Raw genomic sequence first — 22,151 nt, 5'->3', positions numbered from 1 at the left:
TGCGTATTTTGTCATCTCAAAGAAGGGATACATTTAAATTTTCATTTCTCAAGAAAATGAAATGTACATTTTCATTTTATGCGTATTTCGTCATCTCAAAGAAGTCGTACATTTAAACTTTTATTTCCCCCAAAAATAGTGAATGTTTTTTTTCTTAATTCAAGTTTTTTTTTTATCTTAGTATTAAAAATAAAATTTTATAAAAATATATATGTTATTGCATTTAGCATGAAATTATCTGTTGATAAGCACGTTTTATAATTGTGTACAATTTTTTTTTATTCGCTTCAATAATTCCGAAGATAAGGAGGAATACGCAAAAAATGAAATTTAAGCGACTAATCTTCCTGATCAAACTATTGAAACAATTCAGTCACTATATCGAAAGTTATTCGGGATGTTCGCTTTTGGTTTTTTAATTTGAATACAGTACATTTTATTACAATATGATGATATTTTAACTCGATCCTGCCATTTCATCTAAATCAATACATGCAATTTCATCTAACTCTCCAAAATCTCATCGTCAGTGTTAGTTTATACATAAAAATCGGTTTGAATAAAATAAATGGTTTTCGAGAAATAATATGGCCTTTTTTCAGAATCTTGAAATTCTACGAACTTAGCCTATTCAGATAATTTCTATTGTAGAAGGATAAAACATGACAAAATATCACTCGTCACGCAAATGATTCCATTGTTCAGAAAATAACTTACAAAAACTTCAAAAGTATGGTAAAAGCTTCTATTATCTGTTTTAAAAAATATCAGTTTAGGAATAAATACATTTCAAATTCCTTATTGATTGTATAATTTTAGAAAATTGGAACTCAAAACGAAATGTCAAGGAATTCCAAAATTCTTCAGAAAGAAATGAAGGTAAAGATGCATAAATGTAAACATAAGATATTTACTTTCAATTATTATTCATTTCATATTATAAAATATAAATTTTTAAGTTCTTCATGAGCTAAAATATACGTGAATACTATTAAGTTAAAGCATTAAGTTTCTAATATAAATAACTTTATTTTAAAAAAAAATGTAAATTTTGCAAACGGAATCGTTTGAATATATTATAATATTTTTAAATTAAACAAAAACATTAAGTTTCAAACATCTTTCACTTCATAATAAAGAATTAAAATTTTTCAAATTAATTAATAGTTTGAGTATGATTAAGTTAAAAGTTAAAGTAACGTAATTCATTTTATCCATAAAATAGAAACTTTTCAAGGGCATTAATCACTTAACAGTATTTTTAATGTTTTTAAGCATATTAAAATATTTTCAAACTGTAAAGATGCTTAAAAAATTTAATTAACTGTATGATTAGCTGTTAAAGCATTCATTCGAAACTTTAATATTTTTTCTTGCTCATATTATTTTTTAATTCGCACGAAATTTTCATACTCTCATTTAACTTACAAATTATATTATTCTGCATAACGCCTCAATGAACAATTTTAAATTTCGATTTTTTTTAAATAAAATATTCCACTTAAATTACAGTAATTACAGTATGTTTTTAATACTATGATAACATATTCATATGCACTGTGCACAAAAAAATAAATGAAACATCCTGAATAACTTTTGATCTAATGGTCAGATTTTACGTTCTACGACTCTAACTTAATTGTTTGAGGGGGTGACCTCAGAAATGATAGTTGATTTTTGCAAACGATATCTTAAGTTACGAAATCAGATACTAAAACGTACTTTCTCTGAATAAAGATACCTTTTTCCGCCGGATTCGAACTTCTAACCCCCAAAATATAAGGGGTAGCCACAATAAAGGAAATATGGTCCCAATAGTAAGGAGAGTATGGACCCCTTCATGTTAATTTTACTTTTTGATTATTTCGCTATATCTCCCGAACTTTCTAAGCTAATTGAAAAATTTTAGCACGCAAAATTCGCTTATTTAAAGATAATTCCATGCAAAAAATAATTTTTAATAAGTTATGATTATTTTATTGAAGACCAGTTGAAAAAAGGATTGAATTTTATTGCATAACATTTTTTACATCATTTTAAAGAAAGTTTATATGGCAAAACACAAAATTTGAGCGAAATCAGTTGAATAGTTATTGCGAAGTTGAATTTTAAAAAAGTCGTAAATTTAAAATACGATTTCTCATATGACCAATTTCTCAAAAATTTTGCATTTTGCTATATAAAATTAGATTTGATGCGAAACGTAATGATGCGTGATACGTATTTTACGATTTAAAAATTTTTCGACAGTCATTAAATATAAATGATAAAAAAATAATAAATAATTATCAAAAAAAATTTTTTTTCGCATCTTTGTATAAGCAAATTAATAGAAAACTATAAATTTTCATGAATAATAGAATGTTTATTTACAATTTCAATTTCGTTGAACATCTTAACAAGTGTGTTTGAAAATAATCTTTATTGTATGAATTTATAGCTTCAACTTCCAGAAATGAAGATGTTCTTCGTAAGGCTCCTAAACTCGTTTTTATAATCAGACGAAAAAGTATGGTGCAATATGGAAAATAATGCGCATTAAATAAATCTAATTAAATACTGTTTTCTTTTAATTACAGACTTTAGAACATGTTAGAGTTTAATTATAGAGTTTAAAACATGTAAATAAAATTGATTTTAACTCCGAAAGTCCTGCCAAGGTCGTTTCAAAATTTAAACGAAATCGGTCGAACAGTTTTTAAGAAATGAAGTTTTAAAAAAGTCATGAATTTAAAACTTGATTTTTCAAGAATTATTAGACGGACTTCGTTTCATAAAACTACATTCTTTAAAATGATGCAAAAAAATTTTATATCTTGCAATTCAAAATTTTTTCGACTGTTATTAAATAAACTAATAATAAATAATAATTAAAAATTATTTTTTGTGCCGAATTATATTTGGATAAACAAATTCATCGAAAATCACAAATTTTCTAATCATGAATAATACAATGTTTATTTACAGTCTTTAATTTCGTTGAACAACCAAACAAGTATGTTTGGAAATAATCTTCATCGTATGATTTTATAGCGTAAGTTCCTTAATGAATGATCATGCTCTTCGTGAGGCTCCTAAACTCGTTTTCATAATCAGAAAAAAAGTATGGTGCAATATGGAAAATAATACGCATTTACTGAAAAAAAAATCCAATTAAATACTGTTTTCTCTTGATTAGAACAGGTAAATAAAATTGATTTAAACTCAGGAGCTTCGTTTACATAGTTCTGCCAAGGTCGTTTCAGCAATACTGCTGGAATCGCAAATCATTACGTCGTTGTTTTCGATTTGTTTATAAGTCGTGATTTCATTACAGGCAGAAGGATAATCGTTAAAATTCCAGGATAAAAATAAAGCACTTTATATACAATTATCATTGCCGCCCACAATCGTGATCCATCTTTTTGGCTCGTCTTCTGAATTGATATTTTTTTTTTTTCTTCTTCTCCTCAAAATATTCGAAGATGAATTTCTGGAATATTTATCGAACAACACAGAAGCTCTGTTATTTCATTTTTTGAAGGTTTCCTCGCACACAGTTCGTTGTGTCAACAACTCGGCTGTAGATGCAGCTACACAGGTACTTAAAATCCAGGGAATGGTTTTGATTGGGTCGATTGTCTTCTGAATTATAGCGAGTTTATTGAAATTTGGCATTAGCATTTGTACAAATAAAACAACTGTTAAAGAGTTATAATTCGTATGCATGATCATGAGTAAAACTCATCAGAGTTAAAAAGTATGAAACAGTTTTTTAAAAGTGGAAAAAAAAATTGCGTTTAAAGGTACTATGGTACCTTATACAGATATAAAAGTATTACAATGTGATTTCATATTGGAATTACGGCAAGTTATGAGTTTCCGTACAAATTGTTCCCACTTGTTCAACAGCGTTGCTCTCTGGTAGTCAATTGTTTTTGGCGAGAGATAGTGAATTCTAATTGCCTTCCTAAAATATGCTATATAGCGTGTACGTCTGGAGACCTGCATGGCCAATACATTTAGTGAATACTTTCAATTTCTTTAAAATCATGGACTATATGAGTTTTATTTTACTTCACAACCGGGGTTGAAGAGCCAACTCCAATTCCGAGCTTACGACTGTCAATGTTCCTTGTAATTTTGAATCCAATCTAGAAAACAAGGAAACTACTGGATCAAGCATTAGCACAAACTAGCCTTCGAGGAGGACTTTTTGATTGAACTAAACCCGCTTTTGCGTTAAGCCAAGAAAATATACGGCAGTTAGCCCGACGGCAAGGGGATTCTAATCTTTGATCAGTCTACCACTGAGGAAATTTTATATCAGCACTGTGGTCGGTGCGAGTCGGGAGCAGAATTCGCATTAACACCAACTACTGCTGAGATTTGAACCTGAGCAACCTCATTGGAAGACACAAGCTCTATCCCCTGGTGATCGTGCTTTGCCACATTGCAAGGGTAGGTGTTAAAATTCCTCAATAAAAATAAAGCACTTTATATAAAATTATTGCTCCCCTTAATATAGCTCTTTATGTACAATTATTACTCTCGTCACTATACCACTTAATACCAATTATTGCTTTTATCTTATTACCCTGCCTTCTAATTGTTTCTTTTCTCCTCAAAATATTCAAAGAAGATTTTCTGGAATATTTAGATAGATTAGCTAATCGAACTACCAAAAAATTCTGTTATTTCATTTTTGAATGATTCTTCGCACACAGTTAGCTGTAAAGATAACTTAGTGAAAATGCAACTACACTGGTACTCAAAATTAAGAGAGTATTTTAGTTCTGGTCGATTATCTTCTGAACTACAACACCGATTTTAATGAAAATTCGTGGAACCATAGATTGATATTATACAAATAAAACAACCGCTAAACAGTTATAGCTCACACGGATGATCATGGCTAACTCATATTAGAAGCAGAAAGTGTAAAATTGAGAATTGAACGACAGAATTGAACGAAAAGAAATAGGTTTTAAGATATTATGGCCACCATTTACAAATATACAAGTCTGACAATTAATTCATATTGGTAATACGGCCATGGTACAATCATCCCCACTTATTTAACAGCGTTGTTCTCGAGTAGTAGATTGTTTTCGACCAGCGATCGCGAATTACACTTCAGACCCTCTTCAGACGTGCTGTATAGGGTTTACGCCTGAAGACTTGGCTGGTGAAAATTGCTGACTACGTGAGCTCTTAGTGTTCACACGCGGTCATCCATTAAAATTAAACTAAACCCATGAAAAGCAAACAAGTTCCAACCAGTAAATTTAAAAAAAAAAATTAATTACAAGAGTTTAGTTCTCAGGGACCACACTTACATAAGCAGAAACTTCGAAATCAGGAAAAAATTCAAAATGCTACAATATCTATAGTGGAGCTGCAACAAGTAATGCGCGATGTCAACAAAAACGTTCCATACGTATACGTAGTGTTTGAGGGCATCTAAATTGTGCTATTTTATGAAAATATGTAAAGACAGATTTCATTTAGCTTTTTTAGCTTGAAAACTGAATGCTGTTATGTTTTTTGTGTGTTCCTATGTATTTAAAGTAATTAAATCTAACCATTCACTCTTATTAGAATTTTTAAAATCGCTGATTAGATGATGCATCCTTTTACTTAATGTTTTTTTCACGTAAGGATCACTTTAAGAGGAAAATAACGTAGGAAATAAAATCACAAGAAATATTTTCATTGGAAAATACAGCAACTTTTATATTGCAAATAAAAAGATCAATTATATTAAATTACAATAAAATTTACAAAAGTCTCAGTAATCTTGAATTGAAATGTCATGTGCCGTTATTATTATACACTTTCTTTTATATTATTTTATTGTTCAGGTCCTTTTATTTTTTCATAACTTGTTCTGATTATTTGCATAGTTATTACAATGTTGTTTAACAAAAAATTGGACAGGAATTCAAAGTATTTTTAAAATGTGAAATTCGTAAAAAAAAAAAAAAACTCTCCATTTTGTACACCGAGAAAAAAATTATTGCCCGAACTACCAGAATATTGTAAAATTTACCGTGTTTCTGGCTCTATGGGAACATCAAAAAACTCCGAATCAAAGTGTTTTGGTAAAAACAATAAATAAAAAGTTTATAACATTTGATAAAACTTGGTAAATGTGGTAAAATTTGGTATTGTTATCATAATACATAAAAAATATTTATTTGGTTAAATTTACTTTTCAGTTTTGCAAAATGTGTTTTTACTAAATGACTTTAATTTTAAAAAGCAGAATTTTCGATAAAACGTCACCATGTGAACGGAAAAATTACCAAATGAATGGTTAAAATATCGTATATTTTAGTTTCATAGTTTCATTAATCAGAATTACGTTTCTTTTTTTTTTTTTTTTTTTTTCTTTTTTTCAAATTTTAATGGAAAAATTACCAAATGAATGGTTAAAATATCGTATATTTTGGTTTCATTAATCAGAATTACGTTTTTTTTTCTTCTTAATTTTAACGAAATTTTTTTTTCTTAGTATATTTATCGCTTTATTTTGGATAGTTGGAGTGCTTTAAATTTAGAAAACTATACGTTCATGATATCTTGAACCTATGAGTTTGTGATACGTTGTATTACTATATGCATACATTGAAACCATATGTTTCTGATACCTTCAATCTTGAAGCCATACGTTAAGGATACTTCGTCTTGATATCATGCGTTTATGATTCCTTATCTAAATGTCCTGAAAGCAACGTGTTTATGATACCCTAAATCTTGAAACCACTTGTTTATGTTACCTTATATTTTAAAACCATGTGCTCATGATACCTTCAACTTTGGAAACCATATGTTTATGATACTTTATATCTTGATATCATGTGTTTATGATACCATATTTTAATGTCTTGAAGCCACGTGTTAAATTTTGAAACCATGTGTTTATTTTACCTCATATCTTGATATCACTTACTATTATAATCACATATAATTATGATATCTTTTAAATCAAAACCGAGTGAAACCGATATATGAAAATAGTGTGTTTATATATAAACTTATATCTTAAAATCAAGTGTTAATGTATGTAACCTTTGCAAAAGAAACTTAATTTCACAAAAACAAAGCAGTTAAAATATTATTTTAGTCAATTAAATATGATTGAAATTTAAAACATTCACGTGCAATAATGCATAATTAGTTCTAAATTCTCTTTCGTATTTTTTAATTAACTTAGGTTTATTTTTAAATTAAATTATGGGTGGATCTGAAATGACTTGAAACCGCAAATAATTCGAACGAATCGTTTTAAGGTCAAACAACTGGTATTTCAAGGTAAAAGTTTAAAACTGAAATCTTCAAGAAAAACATTTTCTTATCTTAATTGTACTAATTTCCTACTTCGCAAAAACAATAAAAAAACGTTAACAGTTGAAATTGATTTTGTAGTCATACGTATTGGAAATTTATAAATGAGGCCTTGACTTTTCTGTTTTTAAAAAACGAAGTAAGCTGTTAGTTTATTAGTTAAATAAACAAATATTCGCGTGGGCTGTGCGTTGGAAGTGTGTGTCGAGCTTTTGCCATGACAAGTATAACTAGATCACATGTGGGTAAAAAAAAAAAATTTTTTTTTCATGTCCTTATTTTCTAGTTCAAATTGCAATAACTTGTTTGTTTTTTAGAAGGTAGATAGTTTTAAAATAACAAATTCGTAATTGCTTTTAGTTCTTTAAATATTATTGAGAACAAATTTACTAGGAAATTTTCTTTGTTTCTTGATAATTTATTAACTTTGTCTGAGTTTATTAATATCTCGGAAGAATGGTCAGACATCGGATTCTATAAATAGGGGAAATTAATTTTTTTAAAAAAACCTAATGAAATAATTAAAAATAAAATAAAAAAAGGAGGGGTCAAAAATTAAATTTTATTATAATTGTTTTTTAGCATACGTTTGTATGTGTCATTTGTCCCAGTTAATTTTAAACGATCTGACGTGTATGTTTTACTTCATCTTATAATTTTTAATCGTTTAGTTCTGTTAGAGGTGATTCATTATATTCATAATCATTTAACTAAAGCGAAAACAATTTCCTTTTTAAACTTCTCAGTTTTCTCTAAAGGTAGACGTGGATAAGTGAATAGAGCTCTTTTTTTTTTTTTTTTACCTAAATGACGCAAGTTCGAATACCGGCATTCTGTATACGATCTAGCAATTGTATCTAAGAGCTAACGCAAAATATTTTCTGTAGTATCAGGGGTCTGTCCATGCCGAATTTACTACCGTTTAGCGGTACCTTCACAAATTCAACTTCAGGAAAAACGGTAGTTTCACAAAATACTTTTTCTTAAAATTATATTTTTGTGTCCCTTAAGAAACGATAAATCCATATTTTTACCATATTGTGTTGATTTTTTAATATAATTTTTAATTTTTCATAAATTATGTCTAAATTTTCACAAAATAGGTACCTCTCAGAAAAACCTAGACAGACCTCTGAGTATATAAATTATTGGTTAGAATTTTTTCCATTGGTCTAACGACAAAAGGTATTCATGATTTTCCTGTGGTATGTTACGCAGATGATAGTAATTTTTTTCTTCTTTTTTTTATATATAAATTCTATTTTAAGATTTTCTATTTTCCTTAGTTTTTGTCTTAGTTTGTTGCCTTTGTCTTGTTTTACATTGATTGTAAAACAAAATAAAATGTTTACTATTACTTAAGGATTACTTTATGGTGAACTAATTACTTTATGGGGAACTCTCATTTGTTTTGTTTATTATTAATTACACTCGGAAATAAATTTTGTGTTGCCTAATTTGGGTGTGAGTTTTACAAATATGAAATTAGTTTTGCACCTAAAGATACAATTTTTTCTATTTTTAGTCTATTTTTTATTTGTTCTATTTTTAATCATTTTTTTTTTGTCAAAATGTGCAAGTTTATGAACGTTACATATAACAGGTGATCGCATAAATGTTGTAACTGACTTTTAGAGGAGTCAGGACACATCAGGATTAAAATATGCATAGATCCCCATACTATGAAATATCGTCGTACGCGGCTAGGGACGCTATTCATTGCGACCTGTTCAGATGCTTAGGAAAAAACAGCTCGTAATATGGAAGCGCCCTTATCGGCATATGACGACATTTCCAGCTTGGATTACTATTCAATTTTAATCCTGATGTTGTAAATGCAATTGACGATGTTCTATGCAATTCATGATGTCCTATGCAATCTTAATCCTGATGGTTATGTTCCCTAGAAGTTTGTTGCAACGAAGTCAGCGATACGAAAGTATCTACGATCTGTTAAAAAATCTCATGCTACAGGGAAAAAAAATTCCTCAGTGTTGTTATTAAAAACTTCTTCGAGTACAATGAATAAGTTAAGATTTAATAAGTTACGTATTTTTTAAGGCTTCAATAATTCACAAAAACTCTTAAATTGTTCACTAAAAGTAATTAACCAATAAAGCATAAATGATGGTATGTTTTTCAACAGTGGAGACCCCTAGGGGTCATGCAACACCCAAGGCATCCGCATACTCATGATATTTAACTTCTTGTCATCATTAAGACATACGCATCATCTAACAGCATTCCACCAATCGTGAAAGAAAAATTCATATTCATGACCTTGAATCTTCTTAAATTGCAGGGTGAAATTTTCTTTTCAGGGAAAAAACAAGAGAGATGACCAGCTTACATACTGTGATTTGAGATAACTACGATAACGCTCAGAGAAAGCGCGAACAGGAAATGTTTTTGTAATTATACGATGAAACGTTTCAGAGTGATTGTTTTAAGCTTTAAAAAAGAAATCTGTAAAGGATGATATTGGAAATTCTATTTTATTACAGATTTTACTCGGAATTTTACTTATATGACTCTCCTAAGATAACCAGATTTGTAGTTAAAAAAATATTGAATAAGAAGGTAAAAGCAAGGCAGCAGCAAAAAAGCTGTATTTTTAATCTTTTGTTTTTAAAGAACTATTCAACCGATTTGCTCTTGAAAAATTACATCATTTGAAATGGTGTAAAAATCTGTATAATTTCAACCGTTTTCAAATAAATAATAAATATTTTTGTAAAAATTCTTTATTGCATGGAATTATTTGTATATAAACAAATTTTATAATAGGATAAAATAAAAAAAAATTCCTGAGATATAGAGAAATACGCAAAAAGTGACATCTTAACAAAGTACTAAGATTCAACTTTCTTAACTGTATGGACTTTTTTTCCAGATGAGGGCTTATTTCCAATTATACGGCAAAAAATCCCAATCCGTCAAAAAACGGTGTATATTGATTCAACGTAATTTAATAATTAGAGCTAATTAATTAGCATATTTAAGGTCATCAGTTTCAATCATTAAGAAAAAAAACAATCATTAGAACAAAAGTTACTCAGCATGAGTTTTTTTTTTTTTTTTTTTTTTTCATTTTGCGTATTGTATGCCGATTGTACAAGGAGAAAAAAAAAATTCTGATAAAATTACCGTACTGTATGCGTATGATCATGATATTTTTGGCAAATAAAACCATTATTCTGGTAAATAAATTTAAAATGCACGCTATTTATTAATTTTTTCGTTCCCATGGTAACGGTTTACTCGAAATTCGGGACACATTTAGTAACAAATACAAAACTGAAAAGAAAATTTACCACATATAACAAATTTTATCACATATTATAAAACCATACTGTATTGATAAATTTTCCAAAATCATTTCCAATAAAAATTACTGATCTTTTTGGTGCTCCCGTAAAGCCAGAAACACGGTAAGTTTGACCATATTCTGGCAGTTTTGACCATACTTTTTTTCCAGTGTTGCAGAAAATGTATTACTTCTTAAGATTCTAATGTATAACTTTCAAACTTTACTTACAAATTCAATGAAACGTAATATATATTTTTATCACAGTTACGTGACATAAATTAATGCTGTTTTAAATATTTATTATCATAATTATAAATTACAGTAATTATTTCCTCTTTCTACTAACTAGTCTGAAATAAATTTAAAAGAAAAATTTTTTAAAATATTAATTCTTATTTTATTACTTGATGTTTATGTTCTCTTTAAATACTGAGAAAAATAACTGTATATAATCAACTTTCGAGAACATAAACTTTGTATGAAATGGTTAATAAAAAGTAATACCAATTCAATAAGGCTAACAATAGCAATATTGGATCATAACAAATTATAATAAAAATATTATAATAATATTGCCGTTAGTCGTATTACACAATTTAATAAATAATATTACTCATTTTATTTACAGAGTAGAAAAATAAAATTTCTTTATTTTTTATTAAAAGTATCACACATTATTTTTTAAGGAGAAACAGATCTGCTTTTCATTTTCTTTTGTACAAGATTTGCACATTTTTGTTCAAAAATTGTGAAAAAAGGAATATATGTATAACCAAGCTTGTGAAAAATCAGCATAGCTACTCAACTATGTTGCTGATTTTCAAAAGGTTTTGGATTTAAGTACTGAGAGATAGAGAAAAAAACGAGTACACTAATGTATTGAAATTAAAATCAGTTTAAAAATTCCCCTCTACAAACAATAATATTAATAAATTTATGGAGTTTAAAGTTGGTTAAAGCGAAGATTTCGTTATTGAATTTTCAAAAGTAAAAGTGATGTAAGAAAAAAATCACATTCAAAATAAGCAATTGAAAATGCATTTATTTTAATTATTTTTTTAATGTAAGTGTATACTATATGATTTTTAATTTAAAGGTTGTGCATAAAGGTTGTGAAACTTCGGTACCAGTTTTGTAATGAACTCAGTTGTGACAAATTATTTCGCTTTTATAGATATTTCAAATTTTAATACGTTCCGTAGCAATACCAATCATTAGCATTTATCTTTTTTTAAACTTTGTTCAAATAAATTGAAAATGAAATGCAAGATTTACCTCTGAAAAATATAAATAATGGAAAACCGTTTAACATTATTAATTATACACTGTCGGTCATCTTAATCTATGTTATTTATTTGCCCTACTGTTTACTGTCTTTATTATTTATTTATTGGTTTTACATAGATTGAAGAAAAAGCACTAGAACATGCAAACTATAAGAAACTGAAATCTTAAAATGTGGAAAAGTCATCGCACTTAAGAACAGATTCCTAAAATGTTTTTAATGGTTATATATAAAATGTTTTTTGGTTGCCATAATTGTGAGTAGTTTCAATTTAAAAAAATTTTAGCTATAGTTTAAAAACGTAATTGTTGATTTACAAAAACAACAGCATTTAACGCGTTTTTATTTTTCAAAAATAATTTTGATTAGTAATAATTTGTTAATTTACACTTAAGAACAGATTCCTAAAATGTTTTAAATGGTTATTTATACATAAAATGTTTTTTGGTAGCCATAATTGTGAATAGTTTCAATTTAAAAAAATTGTAGCCAAAATATTTTAAAAACGTAACTATTGATTTACAAAAACAACTTCATTTAACACGTTTTGATTTTTCAAAAATAATTTTAATTAGTAATACTTTTTTAATTTTTTATTTAATTGATTTAATAATTAGAACAATATTTTCAATTTAATAATTATTATGTATTTAATATATTATGATATATTAGATTCAATAATTTCAATTAATACTTTTTTTTAATTTTTTATTAAATACTTTTTAAATTTTTAATTTAATACTTTTTAATTATTTATTTATTGTTGAATTTAAAATGTGTATTGAGCTTTATTTGGATTGTAGACGAATTTCTGTGAGTTTTTATCATAATTCTTCTTGTACGTGATGAAAATAAAATTAATTAATTGCACAAAATTTGAAATAATTTTTTTTCCTTGATAACCATTATGAAAATTTACTGTCAAATATTAATATGAGGACGTCTTGCTTTGCATCATCTTTCATAAAACAATGAAGCACTTTTTTTTTTTACGATATGCGTCGCATTCACAGAAATCAATCAAGAAGCAGTGGCAAAATTCGTTAGATTGCAAGAAAGCGAAATGGAATGAAACTAAAAGGAAAAAAAAAGAGGGTTACATCGGACATCCATTCACAGGTGTAATCACGTGATCGTTGCCACCACGTTTCCGTGTTTTTCATTTCATACCTGAACTGCTCGTTTTCAAAAGAAAAGGACTGCTCTTATCACAACTCATCAGGTTGTTATAAAAATATCAGGCGTATTAATGGTGATGCTATATCCTGTTAGTTTTTGGCTATGCGGATCTGCTTCATTTTTCCATTATTTCCTTCCTTCATTCAATAACCGAATTCTGAGGACGCTCTCTTCATGCTGTTGTTGCTTCACATTTACTATGCTCTCTAACTGTACCTTTTTTTTTAACGCCTCTGTCACGTAATTTTATTTTATTTCACAAGTTGCAACAATATAAAATGATGCAATTTATCTTCACTCATTGAATCAGTTATTTAACATTTTTGTTTAATCGCTATTGGTCGAATAAAGCAAATTGTGAGCTTTCAATACATAAATATATGTAATTCTGGTAAATTAATCCAAAATATACAGTAATTAAACCGTTCGTTTTGGTAATTTAAATTCGAAATACGACTCTTTCAAAAGTCGATTTCTCAGGAACAATTCGACTTATTTCACTCAAATTTTGTATGTTGCCATTTAAAACATTTTTTTTTTAATGATGTAAAAAACTGAATGTTCCGACATCAATGGACAGTTAGTTTAAATAATTGTTTTATATCGTCTGCCAACTCTTGTAAATATAATAACTGCAACTCTGGCTAGTTGCTAAGCGACCAAACGACTTCTTCTTGTTATTAATGTTTTGTTTTTCGTCTGTGTATGTCAGTGGAAATAAAAGAATGCAATCGCTATAAATGCTAATACTGTATACCTTGAAATTCACAAATGTTTCTACTACTAATTAATAAAATCAAAAAAATAATAAATATTTACTAAAAGTTATATTTTGCATGGAATCTTCGGATAAACGAATTTTAAAACTGTGTGCAAAAATTTTTTCAACTCGCTTAAAAAGTTCTAGGGATATGGTGTAAGGATATGTTCTAGGATATGGTAATGGTGTCGGATCAAACTATGGAGACCATATTTCTCAGATTGCGGTAACCCTTATACTATTTTGAGGATCAGAATTTCGAATCCTGTGGAAAAAAGGTATGTTTATTCTGAGAAAGTACGTTTTTGTGTCCAATTTCGCAGCTTGAAATATCGTCTGCACTACTTAATAAGAGTATATGTTAGGGAGCCCTCTAAAACATCAAAATTGAACCCTAGAACGAGAGAATCCGTTTCTTTTCCTTTTCTTTTTGTGAACTGTAAATTTTCTTAACGTTTAAAAAAAGAAAATTAAGAATATTTTGTTTAGAATAATCCTTTAGTTTATTACTATAGAATAATTTTCACTTACATTTGCAAGAGAAAATAGATTTCTGTTTTAGTAAATATCTGCTATTCCAATCTTGTTTTTATTTATTTATTTAATTGATTTTCTTTTCCTCCTGTAATTATACTCATTTTTAAAATGGCTTTTAGGCGAAAAATTTGACTTAGTACATATTCTCTCACCTTTGCATGATGAAACACCTTGTTATTAATTTTTTTTAAATCCAAATTTTGTAAACTATAGATAATTTGATTTTAGCCTTGGATTTTTTTTTTTTTTTTTTTTTTTTTTTTTTTTTTTTTTTTTTTTTGGGCGGGAGGCAGATTTTGAATTTTCGAGAATTAATAACCTAGAAAAGGGGGTTCATAATATTGCAAAAAATCGGTACAGAAACGAAATTATTTTCTGAATCTAAATGATTCTTTGAAGACGGCGACAGAGAAAATATAAATCTCAATAATATAAGTTGCTCAATAGTAGAACGGAAATAAAAGCTTCAAGATTGAATTTCTATTTTTCTAGTTCATCTCAATAAAGTGTTTTTATTGATTTGATTTCTCGCGAATAAATACATCTAGTTCCTTGATGCCTAACTCATGAACTATTAAAAAATAAACGTCAAAAAATATTTAAAAAAATAAACGTCTTATTAGGTCGGATCAGAAATTTAGTAATGGTAGGCAGAAATTGCTTCAGCATTAAACTGACAAAAAAAAAAACACCCCTTCTAATAAGAAATATAAAATAAATAAAATACGAAGTTCTTTATAATATTTTTACTTTAATAAACCTAACGTGCACTTCTTAAACAATTTATTTTAATGATCGAGTCAAGATGGCTCAGTGGCTAAGGCACTGAGCTGCTATTGGGAAAGACAGGTTCAATCCTCGGTGGGGGGGGGGGGTTGGAAGCCCAGGCACTGATCGGCGAGTACTGCTCGCCTCGGAAATAAAGGTGGCCGGAGCGAATTGCAGACCGCACAACATGGAGTTGGTCACGAAATTGTGAACGGAATTTTTGTGCCCCCCCCTCCCTCGGCCAGCAACAGGCTGAAATGGCAATGCTTTATTTATTCCGTTAATTATTTTAAATCGAATCAAAAAACTTTAAATGATTTGTTTAAAAAGCAGTAAATAATGAAAAGAAGCTGCAATGAGAAGTAAATAAATCATTGAAAATTAAAATGATGTAGTTAATTCAATTAAAATGTAATTAAAATGATGTACTATATGATTCATAGATGTACTATATGATTCATAGACTGATATTGGCGTTGCCCCGTAAATTATTTTAATATATGCATATGTAAGTCTTTCACTCTTATACCGGTTTACCTCTTGAGCACTCAACCTAGAAACTAATAAAAGTATAATCATCTTCAAATAAATAAATAAAAAAAAACTACACGATGTCATCATGTCAGTTTATCATTACATCATATTTTGAGCTAGTTTGCCCCCCTATTAAAGCACACTTTGATGACAGATTGCAATATCACATAATGGCTTTTGTAGTTTAGAAAATTTGAATACAAATCGATTCATTAGCAGTAAAATGCCTTGTTGTGTGAATGAATCGGATTTTTATGTCTTGTTTTAGCATATGGTTCGAAATTAACAGATCTCTGTTGGGTAAATATCGGTTCTCCATCACTAATCATGCTGATTCTAAAATTTCAGTTTCATTCTCGCTAACTTGCCTAATAACACTTTTGCACGGAAGATAAAAATTTGACACACACGTTTCCGCCAAATATGTTTGGCACGACTCTTCCAATTTCGTTCATTCGTTCTATAGATGGATATCTACAAGGGTCTGGTAAGTGTTCCTTCAAGAATTTTATCTTCCTCTTCCTTGCCTGTATCTATTATGTGAATTATATAACTCTTCTCTAAAAAACACATTCCTGTATTATATAAAGTACGTATAATACAATTTTGTGTATTGATTATGCAGTACGTATAACAATTTCTTCTACCGTACAAGTTTTTGTTAAAAACACTTTTCTGTATTAAAAGTATGCTCGTAACTACCAATATATGGTAATATTACCGTATTTCTGGCTCTGGGAACACCAAAATGCTATGTAATTTTTACCGAAGCGCCATGGTAATGATTTGGGTAAAATTAACAACAAAATATGGTTTTATAAAATTTGGTAAATGTGATAAAATTTGGTAAATTTCTCATGATACCTTAGAGCAGCGGCTCCTGAACTTTTTGTCTCGTAGACCCCTTGCCATGTTTTTCGGTTTTGGGTAGACTTACCTGATATTGATTTTTTGTAAATTTATCAACTTCAAATGTATTTTTGACTGCTGGTATAGTGCTACTCACTATTAAAAAACACGTGTTAATTTCATACATTTATTAATTCAATTCAAATTAATTTACTAATCCAATTAATTTACCGGAAACCAATTTACCGCGGAAAAATACTTTTTTGTTACAAAATAAAACCTTATACTCAGAGAAAATAAAAACGTACACTGGCGAAACTGCAGTCAACTGCTAGTTTATAATAATAATTCAGTTTCATATATCAGAAAATAATCCTAATAACTTAAATTTTAATAAAATGTTTACTTCATAGCTACTTTTATGAATTATGTAGAATGTATATAGATATTTGTTTTCATGTTATAAAGTAGTATAATGTAAGTAGTATAATGTTTAAACTCTGGTTTTTTTAACCAGAATTATTGCTTTGTTACTAGAAACGTCATTACCATACAGTAGGGTAATTTTACCAGATTTTTTATTTGTTCCGCTTGCACAGAAGCTAACTGTTTTGACAGACGCTTTCTGCATTTATGTCCTATTTCATGCCATATAGCTTTGAGACTCAAATCGTCTGTATTTTTAGTATATACATTAAAAATCTGTACTTTTCTAGAACCAATTATATATACACATACGTGTGTGCATGATAGGCTCTCCTAAGTTGCTGAGACGATGACATCTTGAGTTTTAGCCGTGCTTCAACCTAATCGATGTTGAAGGTCATAAATTAATGCAAAATGTAAGATATTAAGTATCTGATTGTATGGAAAAATGGAGCATATATTTCTTTTTCGGATTTATTTGAGCTGATTGTATTACAAGTCTATATTACACTTGTAAAATACTACATTCCAATAACTATATTGTTGATTCTTCGAATGAGGAATAATAATTGAAAACACGCAAACTCGTCTGTATTTTATCCAATTTCTTCTGCAATTTTGTAGTAAATCTTCTGTATCTCAATCTTCAGTTTTTCTTCAATATAAAACTTTGGTTCCAAAACATGATAGATAAACTAAACGGACGAAAAATTGCCAAACACTTCGGATTTTGGCATTTTTAATTAATTACGAATAAGTTAAATAAATTTTTCAAAAGTCTTCTTTATATTATACAATATATCTATATATATATATATATTATATATGAACTAAATTTTTGATACATTCGTTTTTTTTTTGTTTTTTTTTTTTTTTTTTTAATTTATTATTATTATTACTTTTTTTAATTTTTTTTTTTACTGAAATGAAACTTTTTTCTTGTCAGAAGGCATGTTTTTATTATCTTGTTTTATTATTTTATCTTATTATTATTTTATTTTATTATTATTATATATTTTATAATCTTACAAAATGAGACTTTTTAGATAAGAGAGAACTGACGAGACTGTTTAACAGCCTCCGGCAGTTCAAGCACTGATTTCATATATACTCATATATACATTACTTCAATTATAACATTATTCTATTATTCTAAAAAAAAACAATAATAATAACAAATTTATTTTATAACCTATAATTTTTAAAAGAATACTTTATATTTAGTGCAAGTGCTTTCTATAGCTTAAATATAGTTAAGCAACAATATAAATGTACTACTGACTATTATAACAGACAGGTTTCGTTTTTAGATTCACCGGTGGCTTAAATAAATATGGTTGCTATAACTTAATTCCTTTGCTAATTAATTACTTTTTTGACTCATATAAACCATAATATACTACGTTCAACATTATTTGTGAGAAATATAATTTATTGTAGAAAATTTACGAAATATTGTGACACTGATGACAAACGTTGTTAAACGTTATTGTCTTAACTTCAAAAATATTATTCAGCGCAATTCAGTTATTATATAAAAATTGAAAAAAATTATATTTATAAATAAGTAGGAAAATTTTTTCTCTTAATAATTACATAGAAATAACTAAAATTCGAAAATAATGAAAGGAAACAGAATTATGTAGACGAAATTATGTTCACTGAAAAAAAATTCCGCATCAAATTACAGTATAAAGTATGAGCATTTTGGAGGCATCATCCATCAAATCCATTTTTACCATAAAATATTATACTGTAATTCTTACAGTAATTCTTACAGTAATATTTATTTAATTAGAGTGATTCGGTGATTTTGCGGTAATTATTACTGCAAAAATTACGGCATGGATTTTTTTTGTTCCGTAACGTATTCCGGTAAAAATAGATTCTACGGTAAAAAATACCGACACCCTGAATGTCGGTACTTTTGTAAATTAAAAAATAAAAAAGAGTATGAGAGTATAAATTTAAAAAGTATATATATTAACTTAAAACTTATGGTTCAGTTTTTAATGACCGAATGTTTTTAAAATTTTATTTCTTCTTACTAATCAATTATTATTGCCTTTTTTTGCTAAATAAAGTGATATTGAATACTTTTGAATATTGATTAATTAAATATAACCATAACGAGGATTTCCGCGAACAATAAATAAACAATTAAAATTAGAATTATCTGCTTTTGCTTTCTAACATTCTTTAGGAATTATTTCATGCATTTATTGTATTTTTCCAGGTAAATGTTTTTCTCGTAGAGGTACAACATTAAATTTTAGTCAGACACATGCTAAACAAATGAAATCTCAGTCGTTTAATATTTTTCTACTGTTGAAGTTTTAAACTTTTAATAGGAACATAAATAAAACCTGAGTAAACTAAAACAGTAGACCTTTAGATGAGTGATCACATTTTAGTTTCTGTTTATTATGACAGCAATGAGTCATACAACTTAAAGAAAACATATGTATGAAATAATGTCATTCTTTCGTTGTTAAAGATCTTTTATTGCAGCATCGGTTTTTAAATGTATTTTTAAATGTATTTTTTTAATTACAGATATCATTTTTAATCATTACAAACCTATAATAATAGTTGATATTTTAATTTTCATGGAAATAAAAATCTTTTAAAACCTAGCTCAGCATGAATTGTACTATTTGATATTAATTTAAAAATAAGAGCCAAAATAATGTAGTTTTCTTAACCAAATAAAATATTGCGAACCAAAAAGCAATAAACCAGTTATTTTTGTTTTAGTAATTCAAACTTCACAGGCCGAGATGGCTCAGTGGTTAAAGCACTGTCTGGGAAGTGAAGGCGGACGGTCCGCAATGCTGAGCACATTTCCAGCATTATGACAAAATTACACCTTAACCACCATGACCTCCCTGTACCACAATAGTCTGTTTTGGGAATGGTTTATTTCGCTTTTTAATTCAAATTGCATTTCTTTAATTTTATCAAATGTGACATACCCAAGTAAATTTCAACATAAACTTCTTGTTTATAGACATTGAAACTATGATGAAAAGCAAAGTGATAGTATGATTTCCATGAAATAGCAATTTAAAAAAAAGCGAAAGAACATAACTATCCTGTTAGAACTTCCATTATGAAATTAAGATAAAATAACAAGCAGCAGTCTGTCCATCCAAATTAACGGTAAAGAACATTTTTTACCTTTAACGATGTGGAACCGTTTACAACTACTACTATGGTTGAGAAACAATTAATACACGGTTTTTAACCATTTACAATTAACACGGCTCTAAAGCCGAAGATTGGAGAAAAGAAATCAAGTGAAGAACTTTAACTGGACATTGAAGTTAGAATATTTAGGTAATGGCATTGGAATTGGGAGTGCAGGACACTGGAAATTCTTTATTGGAGTTAGGCTATTAGTTAGGTAATAGGTACCGGAGTTAGGGGTGTAGGATGCTGGAAACTGCTCATGTATTGAAAAGAAATGAGGAAATATCGTGGTGATAACGCTGGGATTCGAACCTCTGATCTGTCAGTCATAGGATTAACAGATTAGCCGCCTCGGCTAGAATATGTTATGTATCCAGCAGCAAGGAACTTAGATGAGTTGTTGCAATAAAATTCCGGTTGTTTAACCGTATTAGGTGAAGCAGTTAGTAAACGTTTTTTCCCCCTACAGTTAACAGTTTCAATACCATCTTATTTATTGTTATTTGACTGTTTTGTTTGAATATGGTAAAAAAACAATTAAAGAAATTGTTATCTAACAGCGTATAAAGAAATAAATATATAAGCATTATTTTTAACAATGTATAATAAGAACAAATATATTATAGTGCGATTTTAAAACCTTTTCCCCATCTATTGAGGACCAAATAATTAATTGTATAGTGATTACACATATAGTAAGTGAATATCTATCTCTTATCATAAGTATAATTGATAAGTTTGATGGAGAGTTACCTCTTCTTGTAGTTTTGGGATGACTTTGCTGGAACGCCGTTTAATTTTGTAACTTAATTCACTTCTACGAGGGTTGCTATTTATATTTCTGGCCTTGGCAACAGTAAGTGTTGCTAGGCGACCGCAGACGATTTTAATCGAAAGTTTGATATTTTTAAACATAAATTCAGCAGACGATTTACCATTATAGCTTCATTTGTGTTGTTGACTGTAAATTGAAAAGTTCTTCACTTTCAAAAAATGGAGTTGAATCGTGAACCTTTTCGTGTCATTATTTTTCATAACTTTCGACGTGGATTGTCAAGACAAGAGTGCTTCGATGAACTTAATTCTTTATTCAGCGATAAAGCGCCATCCTACAGCACTGTAAAAAATTGGTATAACGAATTTAATCGTGGTCGATGTTCGATCCAAGACGAATCCCGTGCAGGTCGTCCAAAATCAGTTGTTGTGCCAGAAAAGATCGATGCTGTGCGTGAACTGATAAAGCAAGATCGTCATGTGACATACCGTGAGATAGAGGCGTCTTTGGACATTAGTATGACTAGCATCAATAAAATATTGCATGAAAATTTGAGCGTAAAAAAAAATTTGTTCGCGTTGGATCCCGCATAATCTGACAAACGCTAAAAAAAAGGCTCGTGTCGATTGGTGCAAGGAAATGTTGGAAAAATACGTTCAAGGTACTACATCAAAGGCTGTGTATAACATCTACACAGGTGACGAATCATGGATCTATGCATATGAGCCGGAAACAAACAGCAATCAACTGTATGGGTCTTCCAAGCCGAGGCAAAAGCAACAAAAGTTGTTCGAGGAGAGTTGTTCAAACGCATGCAAAAGTGTATTGATCATCATGGAGAATATTTTGAAAAACAATAAAACCAATTTCGATCCTACATATTTGTTTTTTCATTATTAGGCCAGAAATATAAATAGCAACCCTCGTATTGGAATCAAAACATCTGAGAGAGAAAAGGAAATATAGTTTAGTGGCTATACGCGTATAGAATTGTAAAATATGCTATTTTCAAGCTTAAGTGCGATTTTGTAACCCATACCACAATTAGGGATGTAATACTTCAGAAATGGAAACTTCATAAGACATATAATTTGTACATTGTATTAATTTTATATATGGCATAAGCTTTCAAACCATAGTTTTTTTTAGAAATGTTCCTATTCGCAACAGTATTTTTTTTTTTTTGTTGATAAAAACTGATAATATT

At 28.5% G+C, this 22,151-nt stretch overlaps 1 protein-coding gene across 6 annotated transcripts in view; it reads left to right on the top strand.

The window, feature by feature from the left end:
- The window catches only part of LOC107438548 (uncharacterized), a 149,642-nt gene that overhangs the window by 65,187 nt on the left and 62,304 nt on the right, over positions 1-22,151 (top strand). The window contains exon 1 of one of the 6 annotated variants that reach the window (XM_087157452.1): positions 3,392-4,440. The exons of the other annotated variants lie outside the window; for them this stretch is intronic. The gene's annotated coding sequence lies outside the window, so the exon portion shown is untranslated. Of the gene's footprint in view, positions 1-3,391; positions 4,441-22,151 lie in introns of those variants that run through there. 6 annotated transcript variants of the gene reach the window in all.

Source organism: Parasteatoda tepidariorum, chromosome 2 (assembly GCF_982258835.1).
Source record: "Parasteatoda tepidariorum strain Cologne lab strain chromosome 2, Ptep-v5.0, whole genome shotgun sequence".
Lineage (NCBI taxonomy): Eukaryota > Metazoa > Arthropoda > Arachnida > Araneae > Theridiidae > Parasteatoda > Parasteatoda tepidariorum.
The sequence above is the reverse complement of the archived record's forward strand: the minus strand, read 5'-3'. Positions and strand labels throughout refer to the sequence as shown.